This window comes from Acinonyx jubatus, chromosome X (assembly GCF_027475565.1).
Source record: "Acinonyx jubatus isolate Ajub_Pintada_27869175 chromosome X, VMU_Ajub_asm_v1.0, whole genome shotgun sequence".
NCBI classification, from domain to species: domain Eukaryota; kingdom Metazoa; phylum Chordata; class Mammalia; order Carnivora; family Felidae; genus Acinonyx; species Acinonyx jubatus.
In genome coordinates, this window is record NC_069389.1 from 21,606,067 (window position 1) to 21,618,153 (window position 12,087).

General features: G+C 43.8%; 1 long non-coding RNA gene and 1 other non-coding gene across 2 annotated transcripts; one reads left to right on the top strand and one right to left on the bottom strand.

The window, feature by feature from the left end:
- Positions 1 to 976: 976 nt before the first annotated feature.
- LOC128311574 (uncharacterized) lies at positions 977 to 8,250 on the top strand. Its single transcript, XR_008290058.1, has 3 exons — positions 977 to 3,133; positions 3,253 to 3,347; positions 4,358 to 8,250. It is a non-coding gene; the product is annotated as an uncharacterized LOC128311574 (long non-coding RNA).
- On the bottom strand, positions 3,027 to 3,155 carry LOC113597773 (U8 small nucleolar RNA). Its single transcript, XR_003418549.1, has one exon. It is a non-coding gene; the product is annotated as a U8 small nucleolar RNA (small nucleolar RNA).
- Positions 8,251 to 12,087: the final 3,837 nt, after the last annotated feature.

The following is a 12,087-nucleotide window of genomic DNA, read 5'->3' on the forward strand; positions in this document are numbered from 1 at the left end:
GGACCAGAAACAGTATTTGTCACCTCCAGGCCAAGATATTTGAGAGCCAGTGTGTCTCATCCATGCTTTCTGTTTCATTCAGCAGCCAACCTTGAGACCCTTGTTGAGAAGTGGAATCATGGGAGCAGCCTGGACACCTGCCAACTCACATCAGAGTTTATGTGTATGAGAAACAAACTTTTGTTGTTGCTATGATTTTTAATATTATTTTTATTTTTGAGAGAGAGAGACAGCATGAGCAGGAGAAGAGAGGGGCAGAGAGAGGGGGAGACACAGAATCCGAAGCAGACTCCAGGCTCAGAGCTGTCAGCACAGAGCCTGCCGCAGGGCTCAAACTCATGAACCGCGAGATCATGACCTGAGCCGAAGTCGGATGCTCAATCGACTGAGCTGCCCAGGCGCCCCTAATTTTATTTGTTTGTTTGTTTGTTTATGTTTGTTTATTTGTGAGAGAGAGTGCGTGCACAAGCCGGGGAGAGTCAGCAAGTGGGGGGACAAAATATCTGAAGCCGGCTCTGTGCCGACAGCAGAGAGCACAATGCGGGGCTGGAACTCACGAACTGAAACGTGAGATCATGACCTGAGCCAGAGTCCCTTCTGACTGAGCCGTTCCCAAACTTGTGTTGTTTTAAGCCCTGGCGGGTTTGCTGTTTTATCACCTATCAGTCACTTTATCTGATTAATGCACAGCTACTATCTAAGTGGTTCCATATATTTAAATATTTTAATAACAAAGACAATAGTACATATGTTCTTGTAAAAAATTTTGACGATACAGATAAATTACAACATCCTCTTTCCTCAAAATTCAGTCCCCTCTTCAGAGGCATTCACAGTTAACAATCTGATGAGTGTCAGGTTAAAGCTCATCTGAGACTTTTTCATATGTAGATGTGCTATAAAAATACATTGAATTTTTAAGATTTGCAATTAACAGTGTACATGTTGTTTTGCCTCTTGACTTTGACTTAATAAAATGAATGCAAGATATTTCCATGACAGCAGATACAGATCCATCACCCTCTTTTCATGACTCTCTCCAATTCTTTTTTCTTTTAAAGTAGGTTTATTGGGGGGCGCCTGGGTGGCTCAGTTGGTTAAGCGTCCGACTTTGGCTCAGGTCATGATCTCATGGTTCGTAGGTTCGAGCCCCACATCAGGCTGTGTGCTGACAGCTCAGAGCCAGGATCCTGCTTCGAATTCAGTGTCTTCCTCTCTCTCTGCCCCTCCCCAGCTTGTGCTCTGTCTGTCTGTCTCTCTCTCTCTCTCTCATAAATAAACATTAAAAAACTAATAAGATAGGTTTATTAGGATATACTATACAAAAACCAGCTCATACTTAAAATGTACAGTTTGATGAGGTTGGACATATGTATACATCTGTGAAATCATCATCATGATCAAGGTAATAGACATGTCACCTCCAAAAGGTTCCTTGTGTCCCTTTGGTTGTTTTTCTAAAAGCGCTTCACATGAAATGTCTCAAAATTTTAAGTGCATAATACAGTATTATTAACTATAGGTACAATGTTTGTTGTAGATCTTTAGATCTACAACAGATCTTTAGAACTAATTCAGCCTGTGTATCTGAAACTTTATATCAATAGAAAAACTCCCCCTTAACCCTTTCTCTTGGTCCCTGGTAACCACAGTTCTATTTTCTGATTCTATAAGTATGATGATTTTAGGTACCTCGTGTAAGTGGAACCATGCAGTATTTGTCCTTCTGTGGCTGGCTTATTTCACTTAGCATAATGTCCTTCAGGTTTACCTATGTTGTTGCAAATGGCAGGATTTCCCCTTTATTTTTTTTTTTTTTTTTACTTGTTAAAATGTTTGTTTATGTATTCCGAGCAAGAGAGAGAACCAGCGAGAGCTGGAGAGAGCACGTGAGCAAACAGGGGAGGGGCAGAAAGAGAGGGACAGAGAGAATCCTAAGCAGGCTCTGTGCTGTTGGCTCAGAGCCCTACCTGGGGCTCCATCTTACAGACCAAACCGTGAGATCATGATCTGAGCTGAAATAAAGAGTCAGATGCTTAACCAGCTGAGCCACCCAGGTGCCCCAGGATTTGCCCTTCAAAGCGAATAAGACACTACTGTGTTGATGCAAAATGAACAAACCTTTTTTTTCTTTTTTAAGTTTTAAAAGAACCGAGTTTTTTATTCGAGCCCCAGTTTGGACAGCTGCCCCAGATACACAATCTTCACGAAGAAGAGATCATTCCAGGGAAGGAACATTTGGTGCGGGGTTATATGTTTTGTGTTGTGTTGTGTTGTGTTGTTTTGTTTTACATACTTACACATCATCATGACAAAGGACATTATAGAAAGAGACTTTACCTATGTTTTCAGTACGTGCAAGGCTGTGTGAATTTATCTTGTGGGAACCAGGGAGGTTTTTTTTTTTTTTCTTTTTTCTTAATGTTTGGAATGTTCTTTTCATTGTTTTAGTGAAGCAGATGTATAGTGTTCTGGCCAGAAATAGAGCTCATGCTTCAAGATTTTGCCGAGTCATTTTGACCTTGGTAAATGTTAATGTTCCTTTATTTCATCAACTCTGTGATGCATGTATATATATTTATTAAAATATACATATTTATCATATTTTCTTTATCCATTTCTCTTCAATGGACATTTAGGTTATTTCCATAACTTGGCTATTGTGGATAGTGCTACAAGGAGCGTAAGAATGCAGATAGGTCTTTGAGATCCTGATTTCCATTCTTTTGAGTCTCTATACCCAGGAATGAGATTGTTGGATCATAGGATAGTTCTAGTTTTAATTTTTTGAGGGAGTTTCATGCTGTTTTCTTTAGCGGCTTGCCATTTTACATTCCTATCAACAGTGCGCAAGGGTCCAATTTCGCCACATTCTTGCCAACACTTTTTTTTTTTTTTTAAATAACCATGCTAACTGGTATGAGGTGATATTTCATTGTGGTTTTGATTTGAATTGCCCTCATAATTAGTGATGTTGAGAATCTTTTCTTAAAGTTTTTGGCCTCTTAAAGGAGAGATCGTCAGGAAGAAGATAGGAGCAATCAGGGCATTGCAAGTCTTGATTATACAAAGACATTAATCATGGGAACTCAAATCCTCATGTTCCAAGCCCTCCCCCCAAAAGAAAGAACAGGTAAGGATCATCCTACTTATGTTCGTGCAATAATTAATTTAACCATTCTCCTCCTAATGGCCATATAAATTGTTTCCTCACGGACATATAATTGTTTCATTCGTTGCTATGATTAACAGGACTGAAATCAACATCTTTGAACATGAAACCTTGGGCAAGTGTGCATGCTTTCTCGTAGGAAAGATGTAGCAAAGTACAAGCTTGATTAAAGCAGGTGAGTGTAAAGATTGGGAGTTTTTATAAGTAATGTTGAACTTCTGTTCCAAAAATGCCATACCACTTCATAGTCTGGCCAGTTAATGTGTGTGAATGCCTTACGTCCTCAGAGGCATTTTACTTCATCGTACTTTGAAATTTTGGTCAAACTTTGGGATAAAAGATAGTGTCTCATGATTGTTCTACTTCCTTTTTTCCAAACGGGTTGAATATAAAATTTAATTAATACAGACTGGGAATTCTGCATTAATGTCTTGAGTGCCTAGATTTTTCTAGGCATACTTTATATTTTGAAATACCAGTAAAACATTCCTCCTTTACTTTGAAAAGCAAGAACTTGACAGAATGATCAGCTGCTGAGCAGTGGAGCCAGGCAGGACACTCTTAGCTAGTCAAGGTCAGAGGTCCTAGCAATTGCCTGAGTCCATGAGACAGAGACCACGGGTAAAATCTCATTTGGAGAGCCCAGGGCAGGCTGGAGGTCAGCATTGTGGATCTGGAGTGGAGCTGAAAGTGCACAAAGTACCGTAAGGAGTGGAGGTGGGAAATCTGGCTAGAGGGTCCAAGAACTTCCGTTAACAGGTTTGGCAAGTCTCTGAAATGCCACCACCAGCTGAAGTTGTGAGGTGGTCTCGATGGGCAGGTCTACTGCATGAAAGGACTAAAGGCATGCCAGACGACCCACCCTGCCTCTGAAGTCTCCTGGCCCAAAGTCAGGCAGAATATCACCCAGTGATGCTGCACATGCTGGAGACTGGGAGGACTCCATCTCTTGGCTACTGTGGTGGTTCACTGCATCCTTGCCGGTGCTGCAGGAGACGGGTGTCTCTCCCGGTCTGCAGTGCCCTGTCCACTGAGTTTGGGGCAGTATGAGTGGGCAGGTTTGGTAAGTGCTGACAGTTGAAACAGGCCAGGAGTACCAGTGGGCAGAGGAAGGCGCCTCCCACTGCAAGGAGGTGGAGATTGAGGGGAGGTGTTCTTAGGCCATTTGCCTCCGTGATCCTACAGATAAAGGGCTGAGTGTGGACACGTCTGGAAAAGATGCTCCAGGAGGTATCTCCAACTCCGTGTCCTCCGAGTGTCCTCCGTGGTTCCTGAGGTCCTGGCACACCAGAGGCCAGATGCCCCATGGCTGTATTCGGCAGCCTCTATCGCCACCAGGTATCTCTTAGGGTAAGAGGTTGACTCAGAATGCAGACGTGAGTAGGGCGGATGGAGAATCTGTGACATTGGCACGGTTTATTAAATTGACCATGGATGACAGGGATACGTGGAATCTGGAGCTCTGTCTTTATGGTTGTAATAACCTAGAGTTGATGTACTTGAAAAAAAAATTCGGTGCTAGCCGTCCCCAGGTTATCACACGATCTGTAGCACAGTGTAAATCACTACCCACTGGTGTAGCATGGGGAGGATTTGTGTTTCTAAGTTGCATATCTAGCCTAAGTGGCAACTGAGTGAGAGTAATGTACAGTGAAGGGGACGAGAAATTAGGTTTACTTGCCTGTATTAGAAATTTAATAGATGTTGTATATTCTCCTGTTAACAGTTTTTCCCCTTTTATTTGTGACTGCTGCTTCATCTTTTTCCACCAATTGTAACACACCTTATTCCTTGCCTCTCCTTCCACATTTGCATAAGGAAGTCTCATATCCACAGTCTTTATAGAGCTCTGCTTTTTATTTTCAGTCACTGCATCTGTCAGAAGCATATTATTATCAGTTGGCCCAACCAACTGCAATCGACCCCAGAAATTGTGTCCCTTGAGGACAGAAAACTGGACACTGGTGGTCACGAATAATTGTAGAAGTTACAGCCTCCCTGTTTAAAAGCTTTTGTTCTGAAATAATGTAAGGCTTACATAAAAATTGCAGAACTAGTGCAGAACTAGTGCAGGGAGTTCCTGTGGCTCTTACAGCAAAGCTCAGTCGAACAAAACTGTTTACATTGTGATAGTTCATTTACCAGAATTCATAAATTTACATTGATAGAGTAGTATTTAACTGCCGTCAAATCCGGATTTCACCAGACTCAAACAGGCAATCGCTCCTTTTTGTTAGGTTTTGTTTTCTTTGGTGTGGTATATAACTAAAGACACTTTTTTCACTTGTATAAATCTGTATGAATCCTACCAGAATACAGACACAGAAATTCCTAAGAAACCCAGAGAAACTCCCTATGTTCCTTCTTTTGGGGTTTATTTTGTTTATATGTTTTCATCATGATAAGTGTACTCTTTAATCCCCATCCTCTATTTCGGCCATCCCCCCACCCACCTCCCCTCTGGTAACCATGTGTGTTCTCTATGGTTAAGAGGCTATTTCTTGGTTTGTCTCTTTTTTTCCTGTGCTCATTTGTTTTGTTTCTAAATTCTACATGAGTGAGATCATATGGTATTTGTCTTCCTCTGACTTATTTCACTTAGCATGATACTCTAGCTCCGTCTGTGTCATTAGAGACGCAGGATTTAATTCCTTTTTATGACTGAATAATGTTCCTGTGTGTGTGTCCCACATCTTCTTTATCCACTTATCAGTCGATGGACGTTTGGGCTGCTTCCATAGTTTGGCTATTGTAAATAATGCTGCAGTAAACATCGGGGTGCGTGTATCCCTTTGATTTAGTATATTTATATTTTGGGGGTAAATATCCAGGAGGCTGATTATTGGACAATGGGGAAGTTCTGTTTCTTAATGTTCCTTCTTTATAATCCTTGGCAACCGCTGACCTACTCTATGTTAGTATCATTTTTTTGAAAGTGTTAGACAAATGGAATTAAAAACTACATAATGTTATGAAATGAGCTTTTTCAGTTGGCATAATGTACTTGAGAGATCCCCAAGTGGAGAGGAGAAATACTATATCCCTTTTGCTTGCTGAATGGGATTCCCAGTACAACAGTTTATCCCTTTAGCCATTGAAGGAAACTGGAGTTCTCTGTAGTTGGGGCTATTACAAATACAGTTGTTATGTTCATTTGCGTATGGTGTCTTGTGTGAACATTTACTTTTATTTCTCTAGGGTAAATTTTCAGAAAGGGCTTGTTCTGTCATACAGTAAGTATATGTTTAATTTTTTTCTTTAATGACCATTATATTTTTGAGAGAGAGAGAGAGAGAGAGCACAGAATCCGAAGCAGACTCCAGGCTCTGAGCTGTCAGCACAGAGCTCTACGTGGGACTCAAACTCACGAGCCATGAGATCATGGCCTCAGCTGAAGTCGGATGATTAACCAACTGAGCCTCCCAGGTGCCCCAGTATATGTTTAACTTTATAAGAAACTAGTAAATCGATTTCCAGAGATCCTAGACCATTTTACTTTCTCACCATCAATGAGTGACAAATCCAGGTAACTGTTCCATATCCTCATCAGCACTTGAGATTTTCAGTAATTTCTATTTTACCTATTCAAGTAGGTATTTAGTAGTATGGCATCGTGGCTTAAAATTACATTCTACCAATGGATAATGATATGTGTTTTTTCATCTCCTTGTTTACAATCCATATATTCTCTTTGGTGAATGGTGTGTTTAAGCCTTAGGCCCATTTTCTTTCTTAAGTTCATTTATTCATCTTGAGAGAGAGAGCAAGCACAGGGGAGGGGAGGAGAGAGATGGAAAGAGAATCCCAAGGAGGCTCTGCTCTGTCAGTGCAGAGCCCAAAGCAGGGCTCGAACTCACAAATACACCTAATTTCTAATTAGATTGTTTCTTACTGTTAAATGTAGAGACCTTTTGGGAGGCGGGGGGAGGTGTGTGCAGGAAGATGCAAATATTTGATCACACAGGTGATTTGCAAAGATTTTCCCCCACTATGCGGCGGAGGTGAGCTGTGCGTCTTAAAGATGTTCGGTTCTGTAGCCTGCAATAAATGCATATGACAACATCAACAGAGGAAAAAATTTTTAAAGTTCTGCCCCTCTATCTTCCCAGTGTGTCCGGGATAACCAGTTCCGACTGCTTCATTGTGTGAAGGTGAGAGAGCGCCAGCGACCACTGGTATCAGTATCCACGGGGTTATGTACACACATCTGAAACCTCCTTAGAGGTCAGTACGGCCCTTTATTATTATTTCCATGCAGTGTAAATCACACTTAGTAAGGCTAGTATTTTCTCAGCAAACTCGTGAGATGGTGTATATATACAGATACATGCATTCTCACTAACACACAGAATTGGTAGATACTTGTGTGTGCCGTCGCGGTGAGACTTTATAACCAAGAAGGTAGCTCTGACGGTGTGGTTCCTTTTGCTCAAATGCAAAGCCAGTGTGCATTACCAAGTCAGACACGATGAAAATAATACAAGGACCGCTTCCTGGTGACCTTGTGGGCTGTTTCTGCACACATGGAGCTAGGCTTTTGCCTGGACTTCAGAGAAGTGTATTCTGTCGAGCACTTCTATGGCCCTGTCAGCAAACTAGATGTCACTACGGGTGGGAGGTTCCATGGTGGCAGCAGCTGCCTGAGCCTGCTCTCCGGATGACTCGCCTGGCTGTGAGCTTCATGAAGGGCAGCTACTACCCCACTGAGGAGCAGATCTAGAATTCCTGAATGTAATGGGGGCGTAGGCTGGGAGGAGGCATTTCTTTGGGAGTCCAGGAAGCTCACTACCAGAGATTTGGTGCCGCAAGAGTACCTGGGGTACCGCCGGGTGCCGGCTAGAGATCCACCATGCCCCGAGCTCCTGAGGGGCCCGAGAGCCCATGTGGATACCGGAAAGAGTCAAGTCCTGGAGGTTTGAGGAAGGCCACTTACAGTGTCCACTGTTCCTTCCCATATCAATCTCATGAGGCTTTCCAAAGTGGTTTCTTCAGTTTTTGTAGTTTGTGGTTGAACACCGCCTCTCGGGGTTCCCTTCCCCACACACACCCCTTCCCTTCTCTAGCAGCACACCCCACCACCCTACCCTTTCCCTTCTGTGTCCACACACGCACAGGGCTCTGCTCTCCGTCTTGTCCCTGCCCCTTCCTTCCGTGTGCGTGCAATATCGTGTGCTGCAATATCCCCTCCCGTCTCTCTCCTTTCCCTTGCCTTCCCTCGTGTCCACACACTGCACTTTCCCCTCTTTCCCACCCTCCACACACGAGCTACAGCATCCGTTCCCATCCTCCTTTTCCTGTCACCACCTACACTACACATTTCCTTCTCTTCGTGCTTTATCCCTCCCTCCTCCCCCCTCCACACAACTACAGTATTCCTACCCTTTATCCACACACAGTGGATATCCACACTCCCTTTCCTTCTCTTCCTGCACACGCAGAATGCACTGCCCTTTCCCTTCTCCACACAGCCCCCCCCCAAACACTACATGGCCTCTTCTCATTTTCCCTTCTCCCCACAAGCTACTGTGGCCCATTCCCTCTGTTCTCTTCCCTTCTTTTTTTTCTACATGCACAGACAACACTATCCTCTCCCTTTCCTTTCCTCCCCTAGAAGAGTTCTAGTGTGCATGTGTGGACGAGTGCAGAAAGAATCCCTTCCTTTCCCTTCTCTACCCACTCCACTTCCTGTCTCCTTCCCTTCCATTCAACATGCACACCCTACCCTCCCCCCCCTCATCCTAACACACAAGGGCGCTGTCCTTTCCCATTTCCCCTTCCGTTCCCTCTCACCCACACTACTCTGTTCTCTCCCTTCCCCTCCCCTCCCCTCCCCTCACCACCCTCCATGTACGTGTTTTACTCCTCCCTCCTTCTCCCCCGCACACTACCCAGTCCCTTCCTTTCCACAGTCACACACTACACTGTCCGTTCCCACCTCCACGCACTACATTATGCCCTCCGTTTGCTTTCTTTATGTTCCTTTTTTCGTACACACATATTCTAACTTGTCTTCCCTTCCCCCCTTTTCTCCACATCCACCCACACGTACACACTACGCCGTTCTTCTCCCTTCCCTTCTCCACACGAACTACTCTCTCTTCCCATCTTTCCCTTCCCCACATACACGAGACTGTGCTATTCCTTCCCTCTCGTGTCTACACAGACACTATACTCTAGCTTTCCTTTCCTCCCTTCTTCCGCACAACACACACTCCCCACTACTCCTTCCCTTCTCTGCACACACACGCTACAACGTACTTTTCCATTTTCCCTCACCCAAACTGCAGTATCCCTGCCCCCCCCCACTAAGTTGTGCATTCCACGCCCCTCCTTTCCTTTGCACACACATTGACATGGTCCCTTCCCTGCGATTCCCCTTCTTCATACACGTACCACTATGCTATCCCTTTCCTACAGACACGTACACACGCTCCCCCATCCATTCTGTTCCCTTTTCCTTAACCACACATACATAATACACTATTCCTTCCCCAAACCACACACTACCCTACTTATTCACTTCTCTCCTTTCCTATATACACACAAGACACCACAGTATCCCTTTCCTTCTTTCTCTGCTCCCCCCCACTCCACTATCCCTTCTCTTTCCCCCTCCACACTTACGTACTACATTGTCTGCTACTGGCCCTTCTTTCCACGTATACGCACATTATACTGTCGCTTATTGCCCCCAACATACATCCTGTACACGAACTTTCTTTACCACCCTCCCCCACCACACGTACTGCATCTCCTGCCTTCCCTTCTCTATGCACACACGTTACAGTCTCCCTTCCCTTCTCCACACAGACATACTACATTGTACTATAGTTTCGTGTTTTCCCTCCCCTTCCCTCCCCACCAACACTACAGTGTCCCTCTCAGCACACAAACAATAGTCTACCTCTCTTCTTCTCTCTTGCCATTCTTTTTGTGGTCTTTTGTTATGCAGAAGATGTTCAGTCAACTCTTAGTTCTGCCTAGGAAGGAACTGTTCTATAAGTAGGTGTAGATTAGGTGTCTCCAAGGAGAAGGTGAGTTCAGAGTCTTTCTGTGTTGCCATCTTGGGCCAGAACTCTCATTGCTGGGTGTCGGGTTTAAGAGGAGGAGATCGGTAATTTCAAAAGAAACTTGGGAACTCTTCCCCCTTATTTTAGGATCTCAAACAGGATATTGCCTGCATTGAGTAGGTGTTTCTCTGGAAATTTGTTCCGCTTGAAAGATCGCTGACTCATGGCTTCCTAATACTTTCAGTCCGTTGCTCTGTAAAATTAAAAGATGCATATGTGAGTTGGCTTAGCTTTATCTAAGAAAATAGGAGAAATTAAAACTTGAATTAGTTAACATGTTCATTGGCTCATTCATTCTCTAAACAGTCACTGAACATGTGCTCTTTGGAAGACATGTAGCTGTTCTTGGGTCGCTATGGATTTTGTGTCTAAGAGCAGTTGGAAGCTGTGTCAGGGTAGTATAAAAAGGATGGAAGAGATTCAATTCCAGATGAGAGCAGCTCAGTGTCCTTCTGGACATTTGGGAAACCAGTTTTTCAGTGGAAGGGATGTTTCAACCTTAGCTATGTGGTAGGTGAGGTCAGGCTGTGGGAGACCCTCAGATTGTGTGGCTCAGCGTGGAGAGATTTAAAGAATAAAATGTAGACTGGCTCTTCATACTCTGTTTTAAAAAGGTTTTTAAATGTTTGTTTATTTTGAGAGAAAGAGATAGGGACAGAGAGAATCGTAAGCAGGCTCCACTCTCAGTGCAGAGCCCAACGTAGGGCTCCATCCCACGACCATGAGATCATGACCTGCACCAAAATCAAAAGTCAAATGCTTAACTGACTGAGCTACTCAGGCACCCAGCCCCCCCACCAGTTACTCTTGAATTCCGGATAAACTAGAAAGAAAGTTTCCATTGGGGGAAGAAGCAAGGTAGGTGCTATAAGTACTTGTCTCATGCATTTGATCACGGTGAGTGGAGAAATTGTTTTATATTCTCAACTGCAAATACATGCTATCTTCCATAAAAAAAAGGAAAGATAAGGGGCGCCTGGCTGGTTCAGGTGGTAGAGTATGTGACTCTGGATCTCACGGTTGTGAGTTAGAGCCCCATGTTGGGCATAGAGATTACTTAGCTCCAAGGGTGGATGCAAGAACCCACAAGATGGAGGTGACAGCCAGGGAAATGATCCGTAGGCTTTGAAATCTTATAAGGAACTGACAATATTTACTCAATGGTATTTCAGAAGTGCTACTGTCCACTGCCTCTTGTATCTCCCATTTGCTTATTTCTGAACAAGAGTGTCTCCGATCCCGCCAGTGCACATTGATGTGTCAGGACAGATGACCTGTCTCCTTGCTTCCTAGGTCCACAAATAGGGTTTTACTCTGCTTAATAAACTTCCTCCCAAGAGCCTCTTCATCTACAGCTACACTTAGAGATTTAGATGATGAGACTTGGATTTCTAGCTGATGTAACGGGACAAGACATTTTGGGATCTTGGGCAAGTTTTGCATAAAGTAGGGACATGAGATATTGGGCCCCACAGGGTGGACTGTGGCAGACACAATCCCCTTATAACGAAGGCGATCAGATGTCATCCCCATGATTACATCACATTATAAGTGTTGGGTAAATAATTAGAAACACATTATTATGTGGACTCAAAAATTTGTGTCCACAAAATATATATAAAATAAAAGCCAACTGGACTTAGTAGGGAGAGACCTTTCTTCATAAAGAATTAACGCAAAGGTGGAAAGGGAACTACAGTAGGGAGAATGTCAAGCAATAGTTAGGCAAAAAGAGTTTTCCTTTTGGAGAGAGGAGTGCACAAAGCTAGAGAGAACTGGATACAGGGAAGCAGGACAGAGGGTGGTGTGAATGGATGGAAGATCGGAGAATATTTTACCCTGAGG